This window comes from Pelophylax lessonae (genome assembly GCF_965119305.1).
Source record: "Pelophylax lessonae genome assembly, chromosome: 1".
NCBI classification, from domain to species: domain Eukaryota; kingdom Metazoa; phylum Chordata; class Amphibia; order Anura; family Ranidae; genus Pelophylax; species Pelophylax lessonae.
The window spans coordinates 707,212,902-707,225,916 of NC_138768.1; the positions used below are offsets into that span (position 1 = coordinate 707,212,902).

Sequence of the window (13,015 nt, forward strand, 5' to 3'; positions counted from 1 at the left end):
TGACTCCCAATCAGCTATATTTCTTTCAATAGCAGTTGCAAGTGACAAAAAAGAGGAGAGGGGCTTATCTCTCCAGTCTGAATCAGTTTTTGAGTACTTTGCTAATAAGGCCTGGGCGATTGCATAAGGCCCCAATCCTGACAATTCTGCATCTTCTCCCTGTTCATCACTCTCACTACTCTGGGGATTTGGCTCTAGTAGCACCTCCTGCTTTTCTCTAATCCTTAGCGGCATTTGGTGTGTTTTCTCCTTAATTCTCACAGTAAAAATATTCACATCATTAGCCCTATTCATGGATTCTACCATCCATGCACTCCAAGCATCTCGTTCATTTGGGCGTATCATCTTCCTGTAGTGACTATACCACAAGGCCTCCCAGGCTTTAGGCTTAAAAGTCCCTCTTTTAGAATACTTCTTCCCAGTCCAGCAATCCCAATCTTGAATATATTTCACAACCCAAGGCCCATATTTATAAATCATCTCTTCCTTCGGGGTCAAGTGGTAGGGTTCCCCACGGTTAGACGCCCTCTTTGAAGCGATTTTATTACCCATCCTTACGGATTATGGACCCTGAAATTGATTTCCCAACCTTAAGCGGTTGCCCCCCAGAGGTAGCTAATCTCTGGCCAATGATTGGGTTGACAGGTACCGCCCCTGTCACCGTTGCTGCCTTTTTCACTACTTGTCAATATAGAATTTTTCCTATGCTGACTATAGTCCTTCAAAGTTAGCCTGGAGATTCCTGAACTTCCTGCGAGTTCAAATCTCCCCCGTGGACTTTTCCAAAGTATTCTAAAAAAAAACAATGACTATTACTTCTGTTATCTCAAGAAAGATTAGCACAAACTTGGATGATCAGAGCCCTTTGAGTGCTTGGAGTACAGAAGGCAGTTATAATATAAACAGTGTTCACAGGTCTAATTACAAAGCTTACAATCCCCAATTAGTAGATTACAAAGAAAGATTTCATACACATCAAGATTATTCAGTGCGACTTCGGCCCACAGTTGCGTTTCAATCACGAAGATTGGGAAGCGTCTTGACCAAAATCTCTTTCAGGGCTCAACTGAAACTACTTTTTGGCAGAAAAAAACACCGATTGTATAGCCACTGCCTCCAAGCGTCCCAATCTGAACCCTTATCATTCACCCTTGCACCCTCCTGCAATGAGGCTCAACTTAGCAGTTAGGATGTTTTCTCATTCACTCTCAGTACAATTTTATTTTAATTATACTGTTCATATCAGTCTCATCAAGGTATTAGTACAGACAATAGGAGAAAAAGAAAGGCAAAAAGAATGAAAGTTCTTTTAAGAGCTTGCTAATCTTGAGACAGAGATGAGTAAAACAAAGACAATTAGCACTTAATAGATCAGCTCTGTCTCAACAAACTCCTCACACAGGGGCACCATTTGTTAAGGAAATTTTCCTAGTCCCCTCTCTTTTCCACTTATTAGTCAATAACCTTTTTTATACAAAAATCTAGCCAATGTTGTTTAGGCTACTACCATTAAAATAAGTAATGAATGATAACTGCTAAAAATAAAGATCTTATTTATTTTACAGAAAATAAACTTTAGATGAATCAATTATGACATAGATAATAAAAATCTTAAGAAACAGTGATCTTTACAAATAGTGTTGCAAATGGACAAAGTTACACAGAACCATACACGGGACAGAGGATACATGACCAGATATAGATTACCCCACACACACAGAATTTCTACGTTACCATCTTGTAGCTTAGTCAGCCTTCAGTGCAACAGAGAGGGAATCAGACTCCAGCTTGGGCTTATATCTACCCCCTCTCAGGTGAAGACCCCCTCCCTTTGCATACCTTGTATGGTCAAGGACTTAAAAAGGTTCAATTACCATTTATGGTCACCTTTACTATATAGTCAAAAAAACCAGATGGTCAGCATCCTTTGTGGTTCATCCAGCCCCCAGCTAGGTTTGACCATGAAAGGAAAGGGATGGGGAAATTACTTGATCAATACATTTTAAACATTCTCCTAGTGAAACCAAAACCCCCCTCCCCCTTAGCATCTCAGTAAAAGAGGAATTGGGACAGCTGTGTATGGCACCCATTTGGTGTATCAGAATGTCCACACAGCCTTTCACTGTCATATTAATAATCAGAATAATGTCCATTTCAGTTAAAAAAACCACTAGAATTCAATATTTCCATTACAGGATGTAGGGGTTTAAATGTTACCTTAATTGGCGCAATTGCCAGCAGCTGGTGCCCAGCCTGCGGGGCTTCCTGGATCCCGAACGCCAGGACAGCCTCGCCATGTTAATGCGCATGACAGAACGTCATGACGCTAGGCGGAACCGGAAGTGGCGCTCGCGTTCCACCGACACGGGTCACGTAACCGGAAGCGGAAAACCGCATCCGGTTCACGATTGGCCAGACCCGCCCATGTCTGCAGAGGACTGCAATGGGCAGGGCCGGCCAGAGACAGCAAACGCCGATCGGCGATCTGTCTCCCCATGCCGGGGTGGTCACAGAGGGAAAAAGAAAACAAATGGGGGGCACGGTGATTGATACCCTAATATCGGTCGCCCAAATTTTGGGTAAATTAAAAGTTTTGATGTGTAAATTATATTCCCAAATCTACCCCCAAATATATTGTGGAGATTATTGAAGAATGGGAATTATTAGATAATTAAAAATATAATTATTCAGAATAAGAATTTGCTGTGGTGGAAAATCACATGCGGTGACATCTGGCCTGAGATTAGTTACTCCTTTCACAGTTCTGTATATATAGAACATAGTATATAATACATATCATGTGCATAATAGACATAGGACATTGAAAATAGATATTGATGTCATAAGATACATAATAAAATAAAATGAAACTATTTCTCCATGCCTCCCGATGAGAACCCTTCAAGAAAGGGTTTGAATGACATAGCTCCATTGAGACCAGGAGGCTCCGTCGCTCTTAAGAAATGTATCCACCTCAGCTCAAGCTGGAGGAGACTTTTGTTCCAGTCTCCTCCCCTAGGGCTGGGTTGGATACGATCCAAGATGAGGAATTTGATTTTGGGAAATTTCCCCTCATGAACCATTTTGACGTGACGCCCTAGGGGGAGCTCAGGGTCTGGCTTGCGCATACTTAGAATGTGACGGTATGCGCGTCGCCAGAACTCCTGTTTAGTTTTTCCTATGTAAAAGCATCCGCATGTGCATAGGAGTTAATAAATGACACCGATCGTGCGACAGTTCGCAAAGTGTCTTGCCTTAAAAATTTGCCCATTTGGTAGACTGGGAGATTTACTTGTCAACATATAACCACAATAGTGGCATGAACCACAAATATAGGTGCCCTTATATTTGCAACATGTCGTGTCATTATTGTTAAATTCACTTCGGACAAGTTTGTCCCGGAGTGCCGGGGCTCTTTTGTAGGTGAAACCCGGTGTGTTAGATAAAAATTGTCCTAATATCGGATCGGATGTTAGTAGGTGCCAATGTTTGGTCACTGTTCTTTTTATCTTTTTGTGTTGGTACATATAAGGGGTAATTATTCTGATGTTGTTGCTATCATTAGTGTTGTTATGTTTGGAAGGGTTGAGAAGTTCCCGTCTATCACTAAAGAGGGCTCTTTTATATGCCTTTTTAAGAGACATTTTTGAGTATCCTCTTCGTGTCAGTCTTTCACGTAAGTCGTTTGCAGCAAGTTGGAAGGACTGTAAGTCGATGCAGTTGCGCCGTAGGCGCAAGTATTGACTTATAGGGATCGATCGGATTAATGGCTCAGGGTGAAAACTTGAGCCATGGAGGATGGTATTCCCCGCCGTTGGTTTACGGTAGAGTTCACTATGTAAAATACCATCTTCTCCTCTAAAGATCTCGACGTCTAGGAACGTCACGCGGTTGGGATCCAAATTCATCGTAAAGAGTAGGTTGAACTCGTTCCTATTCATCCTTTCCAGGCAAGTGTGTAACAGTTCAAGGGGACCCTCCCAGATGAGGAACACGTCATCTATATAACGGGTCCACAAGGAAATGTGGTCCGTGTATAGAGACATGGTCTCATCGTCTAGGAAGGATGTCTCCCACTCCCCCAGGTACAGGTGGGCGTAGGATGGGGCACAACAGGTGCCCATTGCTACGCCTTGCACCTGGAGGTAGTGGGAGCCATTGAACATAAAGATGTTATGTGTAAGAATAAAACGTAGAAGGTTGATTATAAACTCACTATATGCATTATTTAGTGCTTTTTGTGAAATGATGTGTTGGATTGCAGCTATACCTTTTTCATGGGGTATAGAGCTATATAGAGCTTCTACGTCAATGGTAACGAGTACCGCCGTGGAAGAGATAGGAACGCCTTCAACCTTACTCAAGAAATGGATCGTGTCCTTCGTAAAGGAAGGAAGTTCCTGCACAAAGGGTTGTAAATACCTGTCGACCAAGCGACTAGCATTTTCTGATATGGATCCTCTCCCTGATATGATGGGTCTACCAGGGGGGTTGGTAGGGTTTTTATGGACTTTAGGAAGTCCATAAAATGTTGGTACTTTAGGGAATTTTGTTCTAATGAAGTCCCAAGTTTCCTTGGTGATGACATTATTTAAATATGCTTGGTCTATTAGGAGGTAAAATTCCTGGTAAAATTTAGCTACAATGGTAGGGGTGATGCGTCTATACCAGTTGATGTTGTTGAGAATCTGGGTACACATCTGTACATACTGTGTGTCATCCATTATGACAATATTGCCCCCCTTATCGGCTTGTTTGATAATTATATTTTTGTTGTTGGAAAGTTTATTTATGGCTTCTCGATGTTGGGAGGAAATATTGGCATAGGGGGTGGAGTCAATTTTCATCTTCTCAATTTCACTAATCACAATCTTAAGAAACTAGATATGTGTTTATATTCTGGTTTTGAATGGGGGGATACATGTCCGATTTCTTTTTTAGTGTTGTACTATTTTTATTATCCTTTGTTTTATCCAATGCTGCACCTGATAATAACCCATCGATGTCAACCCGATCAATTAAGTTTTCATTCTCCTCTAGTAAAGAAATTAAGATATCTAGAGCAGGATCCTTAATTGTATTTTTGCTATTATCTTTGTGAAATAGAAGTTTCAGATTCAGTTTGCGTGCAAACAAATGTAGGTCTTTTATAACCTCAAATTTGTTTGTATTGGATGTGGGGCAGAAACTGAGACCCATTTGAAGGATCTCTGTTTCTGCTTTGGTGAGAGTATATTGGGATAAATTTATGATAGAAAAATCCTGCACCAAAGATGGGACGTGATATAAAGTAGTGGTGTTGAAATTGGGGATGAGGGCAGAGTGTTCGTGGCTGGTGTGAGTTTAAGTGCTCGCTGGTGGATTAGGTCTAAAAAAGTAGAATCCTGTAAATCAATATTTGTTGAAGTGCTGACAGGGGGAAGTGGGATAGTTGGATCCTGAGGTTGTTGTGATGATGGGAGTGATGGTGCCTCTCGTGATTGGGTGTGTGCAGGAAATAAGGAAATATTATCTTTTTTATTCAAGGGTAAGTTTGATTTTTTGTTTTTTTGTTGGAGAGCTAAATCATCTTGGAATGGGCATTTTGTGCGGTCACTTACTTTAGCCTTTTTATCGGTGGGTGTGTCTTTTTGGGTAGAAATGGGAGGGTTATCCCTTTTAACACTATTGTTGATGTTTCTATTATGTGCCCATAGATAAGCTTTGCCCTGTTGGGAAATATTCCTGCTTCTGTTCAAAATTTTTTGTTTTTTCATTAAGATGTTTTTATTGAAAGCATCTAAATGATCTTTTAGTTTTTTCTCTCTTTCAACATATGTTTTATGATTTTTGAATTTTTGTATTTTTTCGCAGGTTTGAGCAATATCAATATCTAATTTCTTGGCTCTCAAAGAGTACTCCTCAATGAGGAGTCTCATTAAAGATCCTGAGCAGGCCTGTAGAGTGTCCTCCCATTTTGCCTTGAAATTCGGCGTTATGTCCTCTAGGGAGGGGAACACCTGTATTCTTAGGCCAAATGGGGTGACACCCTCATGGATGTGATCTTGGAAGGATTTACAATGCCAAAAAAGTGTTGACTTTTTTTCAAGTAATTTAGATAGCTGGAACAGCAATGAGGCCAATTCGGTTTCAATGAACTCCTTGTGTTCATATTCATCCAAATAGTTGGCCATCAAGGTGTTCCAGTCATCCCCAATGAAACCAGACATTTTCAAAAAGGACTGTGAAAGTGAACAAACAAACAATGTCAAATGTCCAGACTACACAGAAATATATAGTATTTCTACAAAATAATATGTTAAAGAATATAATGCAGATAAATTTGAGTTAGAAGGAAAGACCTGTCACGAGCTGCGGGGAGGGGTATTTGCTACCCAATTAGACAAGAAAGGGGTTTGCTCGTGGCAGGTGATCCAAAAACGCGTGCCACATCCCTAAATATAGATACAAGAGAAAATTCCCCTATGTATGGGATTTTTTGGGCACATAAATAGACTGATTCAAAGATCTATGCAAAAAATTATATCGTTTATTAAAGTGACAAACATAAGAGCATGAATGATAAAAACATAACAGGCAATATGCATGCGTCAAGAATATAACCGTGACCGTGAGATGGTAAGAACTACAGCCCAATATATTTCGGAAAGTCAATTTCCTTCTTCAGGGACGGTTCAAACTGGAAATGTTCTAATAACAGAAACAACAATACAATTAAGCCTATTATATATACTGAAAGTATTCATCATATAAAGTGTGACTATTACATTCTAGGCCTAGTATCATACAAATACATATATTGTTATATGTTTTCTTCAAAGAGTTGGAAAGAAACAACACTTACATGGTTATTCTTGCAATACATGTAGAGCCTGTAGGGTAGCTAAAAACAAAGCTGATTCACCGCATATGTGGATCCACTGCCACCGATATCCATATGTCCCATAACTTAGGGGAGACCAATATATCCGATTATATTGTGAGATGATTTAGATGGAAGCCCCCCGTTTCCAAAATCCCTGTGGCCACCTGAAGTCCCAAAAGTTGGCTGCAGCACCAAGGAACTAACAATGAAGGCCAACTATGAGGAAAAATCATAAATACATAGAGTCTTGATTAGTTTCTTGGACTTAATATAAGACTCCAAGGGTATTAAACAGACACCTGGATCATTGGGGTATTTACCAGAGTGTCATATATAAGGGTATGAAAAATCATGATTACCTGTATGTTATGAGACCCACAGATTCCACATATGGGGATCGACCAGCGCGGTTTCAAAAGTGTGGAACTGAGCAAGGGATGTAGGGGTTTAAATGTTACCTTAATTGGCGCAATTGCTAGCAGCTGGTGCCCAGCCTGCGGGGCTTCCTGGATCCCGAACGCCAGGACAGCCTCGCCATGTGAATGCGCATGACAGAACGTCATGACGCTAGGCGGAACCGGAAGTGGCGCTCGCGTTCCACCGGCACGGGTCACGTAACCGGAAGCGGAAAACCGCATCCAGTTCACGATTGGCCAGACCCTCCCATGTCTGCAGAGGACTGCAATGGGCAGGGCCGGCCAGAGACAGCAAACGCCGATCGGCGATCTGTCTCCCCATGCCGAGGTGGTCACAGAGGGAAAAAGAAAACAAATGGGGGGCACGGTGATTGATACCCTAATATCGGCCGCCCAAATTTTGGGTAAATTAAAAGTTTTGATGTGTAAATTATATTCCCAAATCTACCCCCAAATATATTGTGGAGATTATTGAAGAATGGGAATTATTAGATAATTAAAAATATAATTATTCAGAATAAGAATTTGCTGTGGTGGAAAATCACATGCGGTGACATCTGGCCTGAGATTAGCTACTCCTTTCACAGTTCTGTATATATAGAACATAGTATATAATACATATCATGTGCATAATAGACATAGGACATTGAAAATAGATATTGATGTCATAAGATACATAATAAAATAAAATGAAACTATTTCTCCATCCCTCCCGATGAGAACCCTTCAAGAAAGGGTTTGAATGACATAGCTCCATTGAGACCAGGAGGCTCCGTCGCTCTTAAGAAATGTATCCACCTCAGCTCAAGCTGGAGGAGACTTTTGTTCCAGTCTCCTCCCCTAGGGCTGAGGTGGATACGATCCAAGATGAGGAATTTGATTTTGGGAAGTTTCCCCTCATGAACCATTATGACGTGACGCCCTAGGGGGAGCTCAGGGTCTGGCTTGCGCATACTTAGAATGTGACGGTATGCGCGTCGCCAGAACTCCTGTTTAGTTTTTCCTATGTAAAAGCATCCGCATGTGCATAGGAGTAAATAAATGACACTGATCGTGCGACAGTTCGCAAAGTGTCTTGCCTTAAAAATTTGGCCATTTGGTAGACTGGGAGATTTACTTGTCAACATATAACCACAATAGTGGCATGAACCACAAATATAGGTGCCCTTATATTTGCAACATGTCGTGTCATTATTGTTAAATTCACTTCGGACAAGTTTGTCCCGGAGTGCCGGGGCTCTTTTGTAGGTGAAACCCGGTGTGTTAGATAAAAATTGTCCTAATATCGGATCGGATGTTAGTAGGTGCCAATGTTTGGTCACTATTCTTTTTATCTTTTTGTGTTGGTACATATAAGGGGTAATTATCCTGATGTTGTTGCTATCATTAGTGTTGTTATGTTTGGAAGGGTTGAGAAGTTCCCGTCTATCACTAAAGAGGGCTCTTTTATATGCCTTTTTAAGAGACATTTTTGAGTATCCTCTTCGTGTCAGTCTTTCACGTAAGTCGTTTGCAGCAAGTTGGAAGGACTGTAAGTCGCTGCAGTTGCGCCGTAGGCGCAAGTATTGACTTATAGGGATCGATCGGATTAATGGCTCAGGGTGAAAACTTGAGCCATGGAGGATGGTATTCCCCGCCGTTGGTTTACGGTAGAGTTCACTATGTAAAATACCATCTTCTCCTCTAAAGATCTCGACGTCTAGGAACGCCATGCGGTTGGGATCCAAATTCATCGTAAAGAGTAGGTTGAACTCATTCCTATTCATCTATTCCAGGCAAGTGTGTAACAGTTCAAGGGGACCCTCCCAGATGAGGAACACGTCATCTATATAATGGGTCCACAAGGAAATGTGGTCCGTGTATAGAGACATGGTCTCATCGTCTAGGAAGGATGTCTCCCACTCCCCCAGGTACAGGTTGGCGTAGGATGGGGCACAACAGGTGCCCATCGCTACGCCTTGCACCTGGAGGTAGTGGGAGCCATTTAACATAAAGATGTTATGTGTAAGAATAAAACGTAGAAGGTTGATTATAAACTCACTATATGCATTATTTAGTGCTTTTTGTGAAATGATGTGTTGGATTGCAGCTATACCTTTTTCATGGGGTATAGAGCTGTATAGAGCTTCTACGTCAATGGTAACGAGTACCGCCGTGGAAGAGATAGGAACGCCTTCAACCTTACTCAAGAAATGGATCGTGTCCTTCGTAAAGGAAGGAAGTTCCTGCACGAAGGGTTGTAAATACCTGTCGACCAAGCGACTAGCATTTTCTGATATGGATCCTCTCCCTGATATGATGGGTCTACCAGGGGGGTTGGTAGGGTTTTTATGGACTTTAGGAAGTCCATAAAATGTTGGTACTTTAGGGAATTTTGTTCTAATGAAGTCCCAAGTTTCCTTGACCCTTACGTTCCCTGAATGTACCTCTAAGACACGCATTTGGAGACTAGACGCGACCCTTCTCACTGACTAAATTAGGCTACTAGAACTCAGGACTTGCCTCCAAGACTATTTCCAAGCCAATGACACTCCAGACACGTCACCTATGAACCAGTGGGAAGCATATAAATGTGTGGGAAAATGATAGCATTAGCAGCTGCAATCAGAAGAGATAGACAGGCACACTTAACTAACTTGTTCAACTGACTGAAAAAAGCAGAGGCCTTACACAAACAAACCCTGGCACAGAAAGAGCTTGAAGAGGTAACGACTATACGCACTAACATCCAGGAGGAACTAAACAAATGAACAAAGAAAGCATTTACTCTATCCCATAAAATCTTTTACGAATTTGGTAACAAAAACAGTCACCTCCTGGCACAAGCCTTATGCTAAAAAAAAAAAAAAGCTAAACTAAACATACACAGACTAACCTCAACATCGGGCACTAGTGTAACTAACAATAACTAACAGATATTGCTAAAGAATTTGAAAAGTACTACTCCACCCTCTATAACCTGACCCAAGGGGATTCTCATACCCATCCTGATAAACCCAGGGAACAAATTATTCAAGACTTCCTGAGAGACTTCTGTCCCAAAATGTTCTCCCCTGAGACATCTAAAGCCCTGGACCTTCCAATTACTCCGGAAGAATGGATGCAGGCCATCAAACAATTGAAACCTAATGAGAGTCCTGGCCCAGATGGTTTAACTATAGATCATTTGACAAACTCCTTGTGCCCCCATACCTAAAAGCTTTTAACACACTATCCAAAAACAACCCGCTCACCCCATGCTCCGTAGAGGCACACATAGTAGTAATACCCAAGGAAGGTAAAGATTCTTCTCACCATGCCAACTTTAGACCCATCTCACTCATCAACGTGGACATCAAGATATTTTCCAAAATATTGGCCAACAGGATTCTCCCCTTTCTTCCACAAATTATCAATCTAGATCAGGTGGGCTTTGACCCTGGCTGTGAGGTGAGAGACAATACTATCAAGGCTCTCAACCTACATCATGCCCTGTCTTGCTCTGGACAACGTGGCTTTTTCCTTTCCCTAGATGCTGTGAAGGCATTCGACAGTGTAGCCTGGGATCATATGGGAGCTACCCTCAATGCCATGGGATTAGGTCCCCGCATGATAGGCTTCATCATGTCTTTATATGTAAACCCGAGAGCTAGGGTCCGAGTGAACAACACCCTGTCGAATGCCTTCCCCATCACGAATGGAATGAGGCAGGGCTGCCCTTTTTCTCCTATTCTTTTTATAATGACCCTTGAACCCTTCTTAAGTAGTCTCAGGAAAAAAACAGATGTAAAAGGAGTGGAACTTGCCAACAGAGAATACAAATTGGCAGCCTTTGCAGATGACATACTTCACAAACCCAATTATCACTATCCCAGTTGTTTAAAAGAATGTGAACAGTACCGCTTCCTTTCCAATATGAAAATTAATCTCTCTAAATCATTCGCCCTCAACATATCGCTCACCCAACATTCCATTGAACACTGTCAAACACATTTCCCGTTCCAATGAAAATCTACCTCCATCACATATCTAGGTATCCAAATTCCAATCAAACTCCCAGGAATTTAACAAAAATAATTTTCTTCCCCTACTAAAAAATATCACCTCCGACCTCACTTCATGGAACAAATCAACATTTTCCTGGTTTGGCCGAGCGGCCATCATAAAATTTGAATGCACTCCCTCGCCTTTTGTATATTCTCCAAGCTGTTCCCATCCATGTACCATCTGCATTCTTCAAATCTTACAAAAAATTTGCACCGATTTCATATGGAATGGGTAAACCCTCAGGATCGGTTACGCACATTTGACACTCCCCAAAGATAGGGGGGAATAGGACTTACGGACTTGCACAAATACCACACTTCATGTCATCTCGCTAGGATTATTGGTTGGAATGTTCATCATCTTCAGAAGGATTGGGTCTCCCTCGAAGCTTCTCTTTCACCCCTTCCCCTGGCCTTGATCCCATGGCTACTTGATAAACATATCCCAATAACTCTACGATCCCACCCTTTAAAAAGCCCTTCTATCAAATGCATTCATAATGCCTGTATATCCAACAAAATTTTGTCCACCACAGGACCTCTGACACCTGTTAGATTAAACCCAGATTTCCCTTTAGGTATGAGCCCTCATTATCTCCGTCAACACTGGTCACACAAGAAAGTGGTAGCGTACCAAATTTTCAAAGGGAAAAACATACTCACAGCGGCGGACCACTTCAATGGGAAAACCCCCCATTCCTCCATGGTCATTCCTTCTACTTTCCAAGTACCTAAAGTCTATAAATAAAACAAACTCTTGTACTAGACCACTCACTCCATTCGAACTCCTGTGCATGCATGAACCACAACGCATCCTTATTTCCAGTTTATATTCTATACTCTCTGAAGAGTCCCCTCAGGTGAAAAACGGAGCTTGCGATCTATGGGAAAAAGACCTGGGGGTCTCCCTCTCGTATGAGAATTGGATACAAATCGTCACCACTATACATAAGTGTTCTATCAATGTTTAACTCAATAAAACTGATTCAACATCCAAACAAGATGGTACCGTACTCCATCGTTATTAGATACATTTTATTCAAATCTCTTGGACAAGTGCTGGCGATTCCACATAGCCCCCGACTCTTTATTGCACATTTGGTGGTCTTGCCCACAGATTCAACCCTTTTGGACAGACGTGAAGAGAAAAATATCACAGGTGACAACGCTGAACCTTGAGTACTCCCCTGCTCAATTTTTATTACACCACACAACCCTACCACATAAAACATACCAAAAGTCACTGGCCATGCACATAGTCTCCCCGCTAGCCCCATGGGAGGATTTTCATTGGACAGTGGAGGAAACCCAATCAGAGATACACTCAGGCCCTGTATCTACCCTAGAAGGCAGATTCTGCCGCAGAGGAATCTGGGAGTGGGTATACACTAAGTTCTGAAGGAACGCATGATGCAGCATCTTTGGCGGGAGGGAGAGTTTGGCTGTCTCTCTTCCTGTCAGAGAAAGCGGGTGTCTCGGGTGGCAGCCTGGTAATTCAAAGAGTGCTGAGCTGAGCTGCAGAGGGGATCCGGTATGCCGAGAACCAGCGGAGAGAGAGAGGGGTCCAGTTCAAGGAAAGCCTACAAAGGTCATGAGTACTGTGGACTGCCCCTGGGGGTCTGCCTAGTGTCAGGGGGACCACTCCGGAGAAGGTTCTAGGGATCCAGGAGTCAGCTAGTGTAAAGGGGGTGCCTAGTCAGAGGACCCTT

The 13,015-nt window shown here is 42.1% G+C and overlaps 1 protein-coding gene across 1 annotated transcript in view; it reads right to left on the reverse strand.

Moving 5' to 3' along the window:
* AGA (aspartylglucosaminidase) overlaps positions 1 to 13,015 on the reverse strand; it is a gene marked incomplete at its 5' end in the record, with an annotated part of 154,314 nt that overhangs the window by 96,840 nt on the left and 44,459 nt on the right. The window lies entirely within an intron of this gene.